The following is a 15,208-nucleotide window of genomic DNA, read 5'->3' on the forward strand; positions in this document are numbered from 1 at the left end:
CTGCAGATTTTAGTGTGGCCTTTTATTGTCTCCAGAACATGGTGCGCCTGTGTAATGATCATGCTGTTTAATCAGCTTATTGACATGCCACATCTGTCAGGTGGATGGATTATCTTGGCAAAAGAGAAATGCTTACTAATTGCTGGTCATCTATGAACGTTTGAACATCTTGGCCATGTACTGTTATAATCTCAACCCAGCACAGCCAGAAGAGGACTGGCCACCCCTCAGAGCCTGGTTCCTCTTTAGGTTTCTTTCTAGGTTACTGCCTTTCTAGGGAGTTTTTCCTAGCCACCATGCTGCTACATCTGCATTGCTTGCGGTTTGGGGTTTTAGGCTGGGTTTCTGTATAGCATTTTATAAGGGCTTTATAAATTGATGTAAACAAATCAATGTGTGTATGGTACATTTCTGGGATCTTTTATTTCAGCTCATGAATCATGTGTTAAAAAATGTTGTTCAGTATAGCTATGGTAAAGACAATAATAATAAATACATTTTAAAATAACACCAACAACACAAAACAGACAATCAAAGCCATATACAGGTTGTTGTCAGACCCAGAAGACATGAGAACAGAATTAGCAGAGGTCCTTGAAACCATTTCTGAACAGCATGGTCTTGAGCTGTGCCTTAAATGGAGGACAGTCTCTGCAGCCCTAATAGTGTCTGGAAGTGCATTTCACAATATTTTTTTGTATGTGCTGCGGGGCTGCTGAAGGGAGATGGACATAGAGGAACAAAGGGTGCGTGTGGGACAGGATGATAGAATGAGGTCAGACAGGTACTTGGGCACAGAGTTGTGGACTTGTTTAGGGACTTGGCAGCTGCGCCAAACAAAAAGATTGTTACAATAGTCCAGACGGGATAAAGACATGGATGAGTCGCTGAGCTGCAGGTCGTGATAGCAAATGTCTCAACCTGGCAATGTTCCGTAGATGGAAACACTTGACTTCGGTAATACTCCTAACGTGGGCCTCAAATGAGAGCCGACGGAAATATCAGGTTGAGAACCACACTGGAGGGGAGGCCCTTGACAACATCAGCATCTAGTCAGTAGGTAATGAGAAAGCACCTGCATTTGGAGTGACAAGTGTCGGGAGGCAGGAAAAGGGGATACCTAGTGAGCTGCACAACAATGCATTCAAACCAACCCGTCTGAATCAGAGGTGCTGGGGGCTGCCTTGATCAAGGTCATCAGCATCCGGGAAGCAGTTGTCATTGAGGGCTAACTGCCTTGCTCAAGGGCAGAACAGCAGATTATTATTTTATTTTTTCACCTTGCCAGCTCTGGGATTCGAACCAGCAACCTTCCGGTTACTGGCCCAATGCTCTTAGCCACTAGGCTTCCTGCTGCGATTAAGAGTGTCATGATAGATAAGTTATGATACAACATATAAATGTTCAATGAGCTTAGTTCCACTGATACCAATCAGAAGCTAAAATATAAGCTACAGGTAGCTTAACTCCAATGTTTGTAAACAAAGTAAAAGTAAACTAAAACACTGTATAGCCTCAAAACTATACTTTGGATATCATGGATAGTCAGTCTTTGCATACATAGCGCTCACTTTGAATTTGGTTACATTTCTCCAGGCCCCTCAGCTTTTTACCAAAACACAGGTGGGTGATGTTTTGTTAGCTTCAATGAACTATTACAGCGTTAAAACTTAAATTAAGTCAATTTTCTCCAACAAGGACTCATTGAGAAGCAGGGTAGCCTAGTGGTTAGAGCTTTGGACTAGTAACTGGAAGGTTACAAGTTCAAACCCCTGAGCTGACAAGGTACAAATCTGTTGTTCTGCGCCTGAACAGGCAGTTAACCCACTGTTCCTAGGCTGTCATTGAAAATAAGAATTTGTTCTTAACTGACAGCCTCAGTCGAGTGTTCGATTACTAATTCTCCCCCCCAGGGAAGAGTAGTGAGTGGCTCATGTATGCAGGCCCAAATTACAGGAAGGGCCGTAGCTAGGTCCTGTTTACTCCCTCCAGAATCCTATCTGTAGCTAGCTCTTTGATGAAGGTACTGGTTTATATAACGTGCTAAAAGCTACGTGGAGGGAGGCACCCATTTAACTTCCTCACCCGCCTTATGAACAGCACAAAGTTAAGAGGCAGTCACTTTGTAGGAATGTCTCGTCCCTGTATTATGATGGATGGATGGTGGTGATAACTGGGGGAAGATCTTTTAGAGCCTGTATGAAAGTCCCATAAGTGATTGGGTTTGATGAAGAAATATACTTTCAAAGAACTTCTTACGTCATTGTGGTGATTATGAGTATCCCCAATCTAGGGGAATATCGATAATAATCAAAGCAAAAGATGAATCCACGAGCACAGAGATAAATTGAGTCGATCTGATGATTACTGTTCGGCGAAACAGTCCAAGTACTTCTTCTGAAGAGCATTGGACACGCTACAGAGAGAGAGAGGCACATCGAATAGGATGGGTGTAGAAGCACAATTCTCATGAAGATAAAGCACCAAACGGGCTCCAGGGAAAAGTCACCCACTAACACCAGGCACCAAACAGGGAGGGGCTTCCAATAAGAAATACTCATTCTTGTTTTCCATTGCAAAATGTTTTCAATTGCATGCCCTAGATTGGGGATCAGGGTCTCCAAATCAAAGCAGTAGCACTAAGGGCACTAAGGGCTGAAACAGACTCACAACAAAAGATTCCCTGTAAGTACATACTGTTTGAGCAATTTAATTATACTGTAGTACTAGGTCTAAGTATTGATCAGGAAATACAAGATTAAACAGCACATACACAGTGTGACAGACTGACTGGTGGAGTGATAGACATCTGTTTTTTAAACTGTGTGTGAGAGATCACTGGACATTTAGGCGATAACCATGCAGAATTGAGGCCAGCAGGCAATCTACTGTAGTCTGTCCAAACACACTCCTCTCGGTGACAGACAATGAAGACTTGCTCATAATCTGATAAGGCTCTCTCGTTCCCAGCCCAGTCTTCTAGTATAACTAAAAGAAACAGCAGACTTGAGTACTGACCCCATCTCCCAGAAACAGTTTCTTCTGCTCCCTTCTTGGCTTATCTGTACAGCCTTCCAGTCGAGAGAGACAAGAAAAACATTTTAGTCATTAGTTTAATTACAGGGGCGAGGACAAAGTTTGTCAGGTGTGCACATGCATGTTTACTGCGTATGTGTGCTAGTGTATTTGCTAATGTGTGTTTGTGTTTAGTGGGAGTATATTTGGGTGCATGTGTAGCGTAGGGTGTATGTGTAGCGGTGATGTGCAGGGTTGGTAAAGACATAGGCTGAGCTTGGAGGAGCACTGAGCACAGAGACGTTGAGGTTAATTGAAGCAGTAATGACAGCTTTGAGTTGGATCTGATTGGGATGGTCTTTTGGGGGGGACAGAGTGAGAGACAGGGTGGGTATTACCGAGCGCTTGTCATGTGTATTGGCAGAGGGAAATCAGGTACAGACTTCCGAAGCTTAATGGTCTTCATATAGACAGATAACAAAAAGCCTTCATATACCCAATAGGCTATATTCATATGATGACGATAAGTAAGTATGATGAGGAAGCAACAGCTCTGTTTCCATTCCAAAGAATGAATGTTGCCTCAAAGACCACACAATTTTACATGATCATGTCACTCAATAGTAAGAGTTACAAGAAACATGGGTTTTGCTAAGTCCTGAAAGAAGAATACTCATTTGAGAGAAAAGTGTTTTGAGTAGAGTGCTGCTGATCTACTGCAAAGCTCAGAAGTCAGCATCCTCTACACAGGGGCAAAATTAAAGAACCCCTCCCTCAGACTCTTCCTTTACATTGTGCAGATCGAGGCGCACAGGAAAAACATGGGCCTTCTGATAGCGAGATCAGGATCGGGCCGCGCTTCAGAATTAGCAGTGTCTGTCAGAGAAGCTCAGGTCAAGAAGGACATGACAGACAGGAAGCCAGCTCGTCACACACAGCTGTGGACACCTGGCTTCAAAAACAGGCATTCTGTGATACGACTTCCTCCCAAGACCTCTGGTAACTTACCTCACATTTGTTCTACAATTGTGACCTGTGATGTCATATCATGATGGGCCAAATGTAATCTGCACCAAGTCGGTGTAGGAACTGGGGGGAAAAGGTAGAACTGTAAAAGCATAAATATAATAATGAAATTGACAGCTCGGTACAATACCTATAGCACTAATCCATATGATCTGTTACTACTTATAGATTTGATTGTGTAAAAATACAATATAGATAAAAAATCTGCGTCTTACTCATAATGTAAAGTAACGGAACACAATGCATACTTTAGTGTCGAACACTACAGTGCATAATCCATCCATTCATAACGCCATACAAGGTAGACAACCTCCTCGAAACCCATGTGCTTCATCTTGAAACAAGCCATTATGTCTCAGTCCATGGTGATGAAAATAAATGACATGGTGTTGTTAGGTAATGATTGGAACGTTACCCGGCCTTCACAACGCCATCTGATCTCTTCAGGGATCCGAACAGACAGACTGACGGGAAGATCAATCTGCACAATACTGAAAAGGTGGCAATCCTCTAAGGACACATTGGATTATAGCCATGGCGTAGCCTGAGCTGTGACATATCAACACACTGGCTTCAGTATCTGATTCTAGTGTGCTGTGTGAGAGCAAGTGGGTGTGTGAGTTAGAGAGATACTGTGTACGTTTCTGTGAGTGTGCACGTGTGTCTGCTAACTTTTCTACTCTAATCAAACTCTGTCTGGGATCATCTGGCAGTTGTCATCAGGGCTGTCATGGTTCTCCGTTGTAGTTCGGTGTCGGGTATGAGTGGTCGGTGTCAAAGTGGTCACTAGGGAATCTGATTGTGTCTTGACATGTGTATAACAGTAATAGAGGCCTAGAGGAAAGGAGTGGGGTTAAGGTGGAGGGGGAAAAGGTTACATTAGGTAGGGATGCAGTAGAATGGAGTTTGAGGGAGAAAAAAAAAGTAGAAATGATCCTTGCTGATTATCAAACAGTGTGGTTACCGAAAGCCTATCCATTTTCAATGCTGTTCCACCAACCTCAGCCAAAATCTCAACACAACCTCTGGTTAGGAGTTTCTAGTGAGAGTTCAGTAGTGGATATAGGCTCAGTGGAAAGCAAACAGTCTTTAGAGCGCAGGGACTATCGTGATAAAAAAAATGGCCAGCAGCAGAAAGATTAGTCTTTGATGAAGGAGTGAAGGGCTAGGCTTTGGGGCGGCAGGTAGCCTTGTGGTTAGAGCGTTGGGCCAGTAACTGAAAGGTTGCTGGATCAAATCCCCGAGTTGACAAGGTAAAAAAAAAATCGTTCTGCCCCTGAACAAGGCAGTTAACCCACTGTTCCCCGGTAGGCCATCATTGCAATTAAGAATTTGTTCTTAACCGACTTGCCTAGTTAGATTTTAAAAAATTGGGCAGAGGGGACTCAGGTGAGTCCTGTGGCTGCCAGAACACAGTTAAAAGCAGGGTGGCAAGTGTGAGGACTGCCCCAATGGCATGACATCAGCATAATCATCCTACCAAGGTGGCTAATACTTAAGGGAATACCAGACCCCAAAACACCATATGTTGTCTATGGCCTTGTCATGTCCAAGTAGCCAAATGCTTATTACTCCTAGCGCCCATCCCATCACGCTCCTAGGAAGACAAGACAGTAGAGAACAGAACTAGGCTAACGAGGCTAGCGCTGCACACGCCAAACTAGAGGAGGGATTCAATATCAAAGATAAGGCGGAGTGAGGCATTAATCTTGTTTTGACGTGGCCATAGATAACAGCTCACTCAAATGGCAGCGACAACATAGGCCTGGTGTAGCAATACTAAATTGGGGCTGTTCAACATGCTAATAACACCCAATAGAAGCAATCTGTGATGTCACTTTCAGTAAACCTTTTTCACCCCCTCTCGAACAAAAGAAGAAACATCCTGGTTGGCCAAGATTAGAAGGACATAATGCCACTGGAACAGGTTCTCATATCCCGTACAAAAAAGTGTACTGCAGTAACACTGAAAAATTATTGCAGTAAAAAAAAAATAATACTTATTTTGGATGCAGAATTTGCAGCATACTGCAGTGACTGCATTTTATTTTCGTAAGGGAATCAGAGGGAAAGCCTCAAAATTGAGAAGCTAAATATAGACAGGTTATGGTGTTACGAGCGACTAAAACGAGAAATGCCACAATCTGCAACTGAGACAAGAGGCGAATCACTGGGGCTGGATTACATTACTCTGAGGACTTTTCCCCCATACCCTGTCAGATCGGTTTACTGACGCTTTCTGTAAATATACTGGCCTGGATTTATAGCGAGATACATGCTCTTAACCCGACACACACACAGAAATGACTACATTTATAAAACTAACAATTTAATTTATTTTACCAGATAGGCTAGTTGAGAACAAGTTCTCATTTGCAACTGTGACCTGGCCAAGATAAAGCAAAGCAGTTTGACACAGAGATAAACAAACAGTCAATAATACAGTAGAAAAAGTCTATATACAGCATGTACAAATGAGGTAGGATAAGGGAGGCAAGGCAATAAATAGTCCATGGTGGCGAAGTACAATATAGCAATTAAACACTGGAATGGTAGATGTGCAGAAGATGAATGTGCAAATAGAGTTCCTGGGGTGCAAAGGAGCAAGATAAATAAATAAATAACAGTATGGGGATGAGGTAGTTGGATGGGCTATTTACAGATGGGCTATGTACAGGTACAGTTTTAGTGATTAGCCTAGTGGTTAGAGCGTTGGACTAGTAACCGGAAGGTTGCAAGTTCAAATCCCCAAGCTGACAAGGTACAAATCTGTTGTTCTGCCCCTGTTCTTGGGCCTTCATTGAAAATAAGAATTTGTTCTTATCTGACTTGCCTAGTTAAATAAAAAGGTAAAATAAAATTGGCAGCAGAGAACTAGAAGGAGAGGAAGCCAAAGGAGGAATTGGCTTTGGGGGTGACCAGTGAGATATAGCTGCTGGAGTGGTGCTTCGGGTAGGTGCTGCTACAATAATTGGCAGGGGAATTTGAAATGGTGAGTTTACAGTTCTAATGCGTTTACCAAGCCTATCTGAGGGAACACTTGAGTAATGATACCATATCTGGAACAGTCATTGTGAAGGTATGGTCTCTTCCGGTCATGAAGGCATGGTGTCTTAAGTTAAGGGCCTAATTAAAGAGGTCATAAGAAACAAACAGAAACCTGGAGGCTGCTAGTCCCATTGCATGTCTTGAGAGAGAACTGACTTCCTGGAAACTCTGGTCATCTTTCCTGCCTTAGAAGGTAATCTTCCACACCCTCTGCGACTGCTGCCCCTGAGGTTGGCTGAGTGGAAAATATTCCCCTTTCGGTGTCACCACTGGTTTGTGGTGGCCCATTCCATGTGAGAAGCCCACAGTCAATAGGCAACCATGTGTTTGTCCATCTGACTATGTTTGAAAGTAGTCCTGTTCCTATGTCTTCGCCTGGATTCAAATAGCCACTTTTTGGCAGAATCCTTGGATTGCGATTCATTCTTTTATAGAAAAATATCCAGTCGCTCAATGTCTCCAGTTTTTGGCTGACCAACAATGACAACGTGGCCACAGATAGAAATCTGAGGCCCATGGAGTAAATAAGCGAGGAGTATAATGCAGGAGCCTTTCTTACTCCGGGTCAGTTGAGTTGGACATTGTTGCATATTTTGATGGAATGTGTTATGAGGCTGGTTGATAGTAGTCATAGTAACCTGTGAAAGGTATGGAAGGATCAATTTAGGAATGCTCAATGTTTACTCTACAATTGCTTTTCTAAGCAAGTAGCACTTTCCTTTGTCATGACCTCATATCAGCACTGTTCTAGCAAATACTTTGAACACGTTCCACAACGAGTAGTAAAACAAAGACTTCAAAACTTACATTTTTTACAAATCCTCAGTCGACAAGGTGTGCCGATTGTTACAGAGCCTATAAAAACAAACACGCTCCGGACATAACATTTCCAATTGGGAGTCACATTTGCCTGAGGTTTTTGGCATGGCAATAATTTTTTTCCTTGCAGAAAAAAGTACCATTTGCACAGTAATGTAGCTCTGACCTTGAGCCGCTTTACTGGGCTGAAATGCGTAGTTGTCTGTTCACTGCCAAGACCACCAGTAGCATTTGCTTAACCCTACTTAGGACTCTTAACAGGGCTTAGCTTCCATACACAACTCCCCTGAACATTCAGAAAAAGATTAGCAAATTTGTTGAATTCTGGTCAGCACAGCTAGGGTGGCCTTTCGATGTCTGTGGGGGATATGGACCAAGTTTTTGCGCATGAAGCATTTGAGGCACATCATGTAATACACAGACATATTAGCCTATTGTTCTGGTGATTGTTCAAGTGTTGTGTTTTTAGACAAGGTTTACAGGGGCGGTGGGGGGTTGAAATCTGCTTGGTACATGCAGCTTATTACAGATTTCCCACAAGGGAACTATGCTTGTGCCTAGTTGCTAGGAGACCTCGGTATGGCTGTGGGAGATATGACTGGTCATTGCCATGTTCGTATCCCTAGTCGGTCCGTTATCACGTCAGCCACCAGACGCTGGTGGACAAAATTAGGTGCTACAATTGTTCACTATTCTATTGTCCACTATAAGAGTGGGGTGCATTTGTATCTTTCACCATTCAAGCTCTGACTATAGGACCCTTGAACCACATGCACATCTGTTTCACTAAATATACATTGACAGACTGATGCTTGTGAAATAATCTGGATCCAGCAGGGTTGATTATTACAGTTTGAGTAGCCGTCTGCACCAGCAGGAGTGTGAATGAGTGTTGACTCAATACAGTCGCGAGCTGCTGTGAGAAGCCACCTTCCACTGAGGGGTCAGTGGTACAGCAGGACGTGGCATAGCTAAGCATCAGGAGGAAAGAACTTGCTCAATGTGATACTATGGATCAAATACCGCAATATGGAAACGCAGATGTCATGTAACATCAACAATGACAAAATCTTCCACAAAGATTGTGTGATATGAGACAAAGAACAATCTCCATTCCATCAAAACAAGACTCGTCTATACAGGCTATTCAACACGTCAGTGGATGATGCATTTGATTGTCAAGCATGTAGTAATATGAATATGTAAGACTGAGTGACAGACAGTGGAGAAGTCAGAGGAGTGAAACGAGACGTTGACGAAAGATCGCTCTCAGACAACTGGGACTTGGGCTCACATAAGGAGGTCATATTTGTGCAAACATAGGCACCACAGACATACAGTGCCTTCAGGAATTATTCATACCCCTTAACTTTCTCCATATTTTGTTGTGAGCTTCCCAGATACAGTTTGACAGTTTGTGCAGAAATTCTTCAGTTGTGCAATCCCAGTCTCAGCTGTCCGGGTGACTGTCTCAGACGACTCTGCAGGTGAAGAAGCTGAATGTGGACGTCCTGGATTGGCGTGGTTACACGTGTTGTGAGACCGGTTGGATGTACTGTCAAATTCTACAAAACGACATTGGAGGCAGCTTATGGTAGAGAAATTAACATTAAATTATTTGGCAACAGCTCTGGTGGACATAAAATCATTCATGCAGTCAGCATGTCAAGTTTTGAGGGAGTGTGCAATTGGCATCTGTGGCATTGTGTTGTGTGACAAAACTGCACATTTTAGAGTGGTCTACTGTCCCCAGCACAAGGTGCACCTGTGTAATGTTCAAGCTGTTTAATCAACATCTTAACATGCCACACGTCAGGTGGATGAATTATCTTGACAAAATGAGTAAATTGCTCAATAACAGGGATGTTTATTTTTTAATTTAACTAGTCAGTTAAGAACAAATTATTATTTACAATGACAGCCTACCGGGGAACAGTGGGTTAACTGCCTTGTTCATGACAGATTTTTACCTTGTCAACTTGGGGATTTGATCTAGCAACCTTCTGGTTACTGGCCCAACACTCTAACCACTAGGCTACCTGCCCCTTGGAGGGAACAAATTTGTGCCAAAAACAAAATGCTTTTTACATGGTGTTTATATTTTTGTTCAGTATAATATATAAAAATATATATATAAAAAAATCCACTGACATTATGGGGTAGTGTGTGCAGGCTAGTGACATCAAATCTCAATTAAAATCAGTTTTAAAATGTCAGGCTGTAACAACGAAATATGGAAAAAGTCCAGAGGTGAGAATGCATTCTGAAGGCACAATTTCAACAGTGACAGTGTATGAGACCCAGAGAGATGGGTCTCATACATAGATGACTATGCACCAAGTGAGATAAGGGCTGTGTAGGCACAGGGGTGGGTAACAGTTCCACCCTCCGCCGCCTCCCTCCTTGCACCCAGTCCTGTCGCACACTTAGAGATTGGGAGTGCTGGGTTCATGCTAAGCCTGCTCGTCACGCTCTAATCCTATCAGCTTTCAAAGCCATCTCTGAAGGTAAGGCCCCCAAAGACAGGCAGAACCTCAGGCCAGAGGGAAAATATGACAGTGATGACCCATGAAAACGTTAAAAATAAAGTCTGACAATTGAAAAAAAAATGTATACATGCATGCAGACATGAACACACATGGCTATAAATACATCATATGACAGCCAACATGCCCATATGATATGTTTTGGCTGAAAGTCTGAGGTGTTTTTGAATTGATAAAAGGAATTACATGGAGTAGCCAAACGGTTAATGTTCATTGTGCATCATTTCAGTATAACCAGGTAAGCATACATGAAGCCCACAACGACATCAAAGTCATGGCAAACATGATATCTTTTTAAAAAGTAAGTCTGGGAGACAGAGCTGTTTGAGCCTTCCCGCTCTGGGTTCACTTACTGGATATCTGAAATGCTTAATGAAAAAAGATTCTTGAAGGCTCGGTAGTCTAATGGGGAGCCAGATAGAAAGGGAAAAGTCCTCTACTCCTATCCAGGTAAGGGTCCAGGCCCAGCGCCAAAATGGCACCCTATTCAATATATAGTGCACTACTTTTGACCCTATGGATCCTGGTCAAACGTAGTGCACTAATAGGAAATAAGGTGTCATTTGGGCCAGAATGTGTCACCGTGATGAATGACGAGCATTGCCAGTCTGTCTCTGGCGTCACCCAGCGCCCTTCCCACAAGACAATAGACATTGAAAGTAGGACTTGAGATGCCTCATCCAATCCCCCCCCATTCTCTCCACAAGCTTTACTTTTCTACTACTCTCCACAGTTGGGTACCCAGTTGTAGGAAGGATAGGGCGTGGTGCTGGGTTGCAGCATCAGGGTTTACGTTTCCTTTTCAAAGCATGTGTGATTGGACATTCAGAGTTCTATACTAAAACAAAAACGCAACATGTAAAGTCTTGGTCCCATGTATAATGAGCTGAAATAAAAGATCCCAGAGATGTTCCATAAGCACAAAAAGCGTCGCTCTCAAAATTTGTGCACAAATTTGTTTACATCCCTGCTAGTGAGCATTTCCTGCTAACCAAGATAATCCATCCACTTGACAGGTGTGGTATATCAAGAAGCTGATTAAACAGCATCATCACTACACAGATGCACCTTGTGCCATGGACAATAAAAAGGCCACTAAAACGTGCAGTTGCGTCACATCATCACATATCTCAAGTTGAGGGAGCGTGTAATTGGCAGGATACAGCAGGAATGTCCACCAGAGTTGTTGCTAGATGTTGCCTCCAATGTTGTTTTAGAGAAATTGGCAGGACACGACATCCGGCTTCTTCACTTGCGGGATTGTCTGAGAGCAGTCACCCGGACAGCTGATGAAAATGGATTTAACTAATGGTTTGACAGTTTGTGCAAAAATTGTTTCAGGGAGGTGCATCTGTATGCTTGTCGCTCTCACCAGGGTCTGGACTGCAGTTGTAACCGACTTCAGTGGACATATGCTCACCTTCAAATGACACCTAGCACGCTGGAGAAGTGTGCTCTTCATGGATAAATCCCGGTTTCAACTGTACCAGGCAAAGGGCAGACAGTGAGTGTGACGATGTGTGGGCGAGCAATTTTCTGATGTCAACGTTGTGAACAGAGTGCCCTATCGTGGTGGGGTTGTGATACAGGCAGGTATAAATTAAGGACAAACAAACAATTGCTTTTTATCAAATGGCAATTTGATTCTGAGGCCCCATTGTGTTGCAATTCATCCGCTGCCATCAACAAGTTTCAGCATGATAATGCAAGGCCCCATGTTGCAAGGATCTGTACACAATTCCTGGAAGCTGAAAATGTTCATCTTCCATGGCCTGGGAAAACATTCCACAGGCCACAATCAACAGCCTGATCAACTCTATGCAAAGGAGAGGTGTCACACTGCATGAGGTGTGTGGTCACACCAGATACTCACTTTTCTTCTGATCCATGCCCCTACCTATTTTTTTAAAGGCATCAGTGACCAACAGCTGTATTCCCAGTCATGTGAAATCCATAGATTAAGGCCTAATAAATGTATTTCAATTGACTGATTTCCCTATATGAACTGTAACTCAGTAAACTATGAAATTGTTGCATATTGTGTTTATATTTTGTTCAGTGTATAACTGATCAAATGAAGACTGCTGTTTGGTTTTGCATGGTTCTCATCCTTGAGTTTGCTGGTTTGTCATCCTTTCATAAACGATCAGCGGAATGTCATCTCTTCACGGGAATGACTAACCTACCAACAATGGTTTAGTGGTATTCTCTATGCTTGGAATAGCCGCATCCTAGCTGCGTCCTTAGAGCATGCGCAGACCAGCTGGCGGGTGTGTTTACGGACATATTCAATCAATCCTTATCCCAGTCTGCTGTCCCCACATGTAATCATGAAGTGCTTTAAGAGACTAGTCAATATCACCTCCAGCCTACCCGACACCCTAGACCTACTCCAATTTGCTTACCGCCCCAATAGGTCAACATACCATGCAATCGCAACCACACTGCCCTAACCCATCTGGACAAGAGGAAGACCTATGTGAGAATGCTGTTCATCGACTAAAGCTCAGCATTTAACACCATAGTACCCTCCAAACTCGTCATTAAGCTCGAGACTCTGGGTCTCAACCCCACCTTGTACAACTGGGTACTGGACTTCCTGACGGGCCGCCCCCAGGTGGTGAGGGTAGGTAACAACATCTCCATCCCACTGATCCTCAAGTTCTATTTTGGTTTTATCTGACCATATGACATTCTCCCAATCTTCTTCTGGATCGTCCAAATGCTCTCGAGCAAACTTCAGATGGGCCTGGACATTTTACATTTTTTTATTTAACCTTTATTTAACCAGGTAGGCTAGTTGAGAACAAGTTCTCATTTGCAACTGCGACCTGGCCAAGATAAAGCATAGCAGTGTGAACAGACAACACAGAGTTACACATGGAGTGTGGCTTAAGCAGGGGGACACGTCTGGCACCGCAGGATTTGAGTCCCTGGCGGCATAGTGTGTTACTGATGGTAGGCTTTGTTACTTTGGTCCCAGCGCTCTGCAGGTCATTCACTAGGTCCCCCTGTGTGGTTCTGGGATTTTTGCTCACCATTCGTGATCATTTTGACCCCACGGGGTGAGATCTTGTGTGGAGCCCCAGATCGAGGGAGATTATCAGTGGTCTTGTATGTCTGTCCTTTGACAGCTCTTTGGTCTTGGCCCTAGTGGAGTTTGCAGTGTAACTGTTTGAGGTTGTGGACAGGTGTATTTTATACTGATAACAAGTTCAAACATTAATACAGGTAACGAGTGGAGGACAGAGGAGCCTCTTAAAGAAGAAGTTACAGGTCTGTGAGAGCCAGAAATCTTGCTTGTTTGAAGTTGACCAAATACTTATTTTCCAACATAATTTGCAAATAAATTCATAAAAAATCCTAAAATGTGATTTTCTGGATTTTTTTTCTCATTGTCTATCATAGTTGAAGTGCACCTATGATGAAAATTACAGGCCTCTCATCTTTTTAAGTGGGAGAACTTGCGCAATTGGTGGCTGACTAAATACTTTTTTGCCCCACTGTACATTACTCATCTCATATACTGTACTCTATACCATCTACTGCATCTTGCCATCTTTATGTAATACATGTATCACTAGCCACTTTAAACTATGCCACTTTTTATGTTTAAATACCATACATTACTCATCTCATATGTATATACTGTACTCGATACCATCTACTGCATCTTGCCTATGCCGTTCTGTACCATCACTCATTCATATATCTTTATGTACATATTCTTTATCCCTTTATACACACAAGTATAAGGTAGTTGTGGAATTGTTAGGTTAGATTACTTGTTGGTTATTACTGCATTGTCGGAACTAGAAGCACAAGCATTTCACATGCTAACCATGTGTATGTGACAAATAAAATTTGATTTGGATATGCTGTAGGAGATGTAGTTCAGAGCGAATATTTAATTTTTGTGCAACATATGATAAAGCTGGGACACAATCTGATGACTTTGAATTGGTAGCCTCTATCTGGGAAAATAATACTTTGTTGCTCTTCAGACCACACAATTACCCCTCAGATCCCAGCTTTTCAATATTTCATCATAGAAACCCCCAGATGCTTTTCTCCAGCTACAATGAGGATTCACTGGTGCATACACTCTGGTCCAGACCAGCAGTCTCCTGTATTGAGATAGATGCCTTTTTCCCCAAATAAATACATTGTGTTATCGGGGGTGGGATCAGTGCGGATGGAATTGTGCGTGGCCGCGGAATGTTCCCGGGAGTTTATCTGGGAATCCCAGGCTGCCTGGAGAGGAAGTGGAGTGTCAGGGAAGAGGAAAAGGCCAGGACGCAGAGCTTTCCTGCTGATAAACAGCACCAGGGGATCGGCTCTTCTCCAGAGCATTTCACTATTCCATTTTACCCCCCCCTTCTGTATCTGAGGGTCCAAATTAAACTTAAAAGAAATTCAGCCAAAAAAAAGACAGTGTGATTTGTTATCCATTGGCTTGCATTCAGAATAACAAATGATGTGAAGAGACTTATTTCAATGTAGATGTAGTACCAAATGGGATATTTTATGACATGTCTAATAGAATGTGAGTTTGTTTCCATCTCTTTAACTATTCATGGGGTGGGGTGAACAAGTGGTCAATGAATCCTCTGGTGAATGGATTGCACCTTAACCCTAATTAGAATTCACTTAGCCTTCTGAACTTTCCTCCTTATAAAGGCAATGCACATTGCGCACACATGTGCCATGATCATGTGATATCTAGACCTACAAATATCAGGAGTGAAATGAAT

The 15,208-nt window shown here is 42.9% G+C and overlaps 1 protein-coding gene across 2 annotated transcripts in view; it reads right to left on the minus strand.

Annotated features, from left to right (window-relative positions):
* LOC135550810 (endothelial cell-selective adhesion molecule-like) overlaps positions 1 to 15,208 on the minus strand; it is a 60,127-nt gene that overhangs the window by 20,492 nt on the left and 24,427 nt on the right. The window lies entirely within an intron of this gene.

This window comes from Oncorhynchus masou, chromosome 12 (assembly GCF_036934945.1).
Source record: "Oncorhynchus masou masou isolate Uvic2021 chromosome 12, UVic_Omas_1.1, whole genome shotgun sequence".
Lineage (NCBI taxonomy): Eukaryota > Metazoa > Chordata > Actinopteri > Salmoniformes > Salmonidae > Oncorhynchus > Oncorhynchus masou.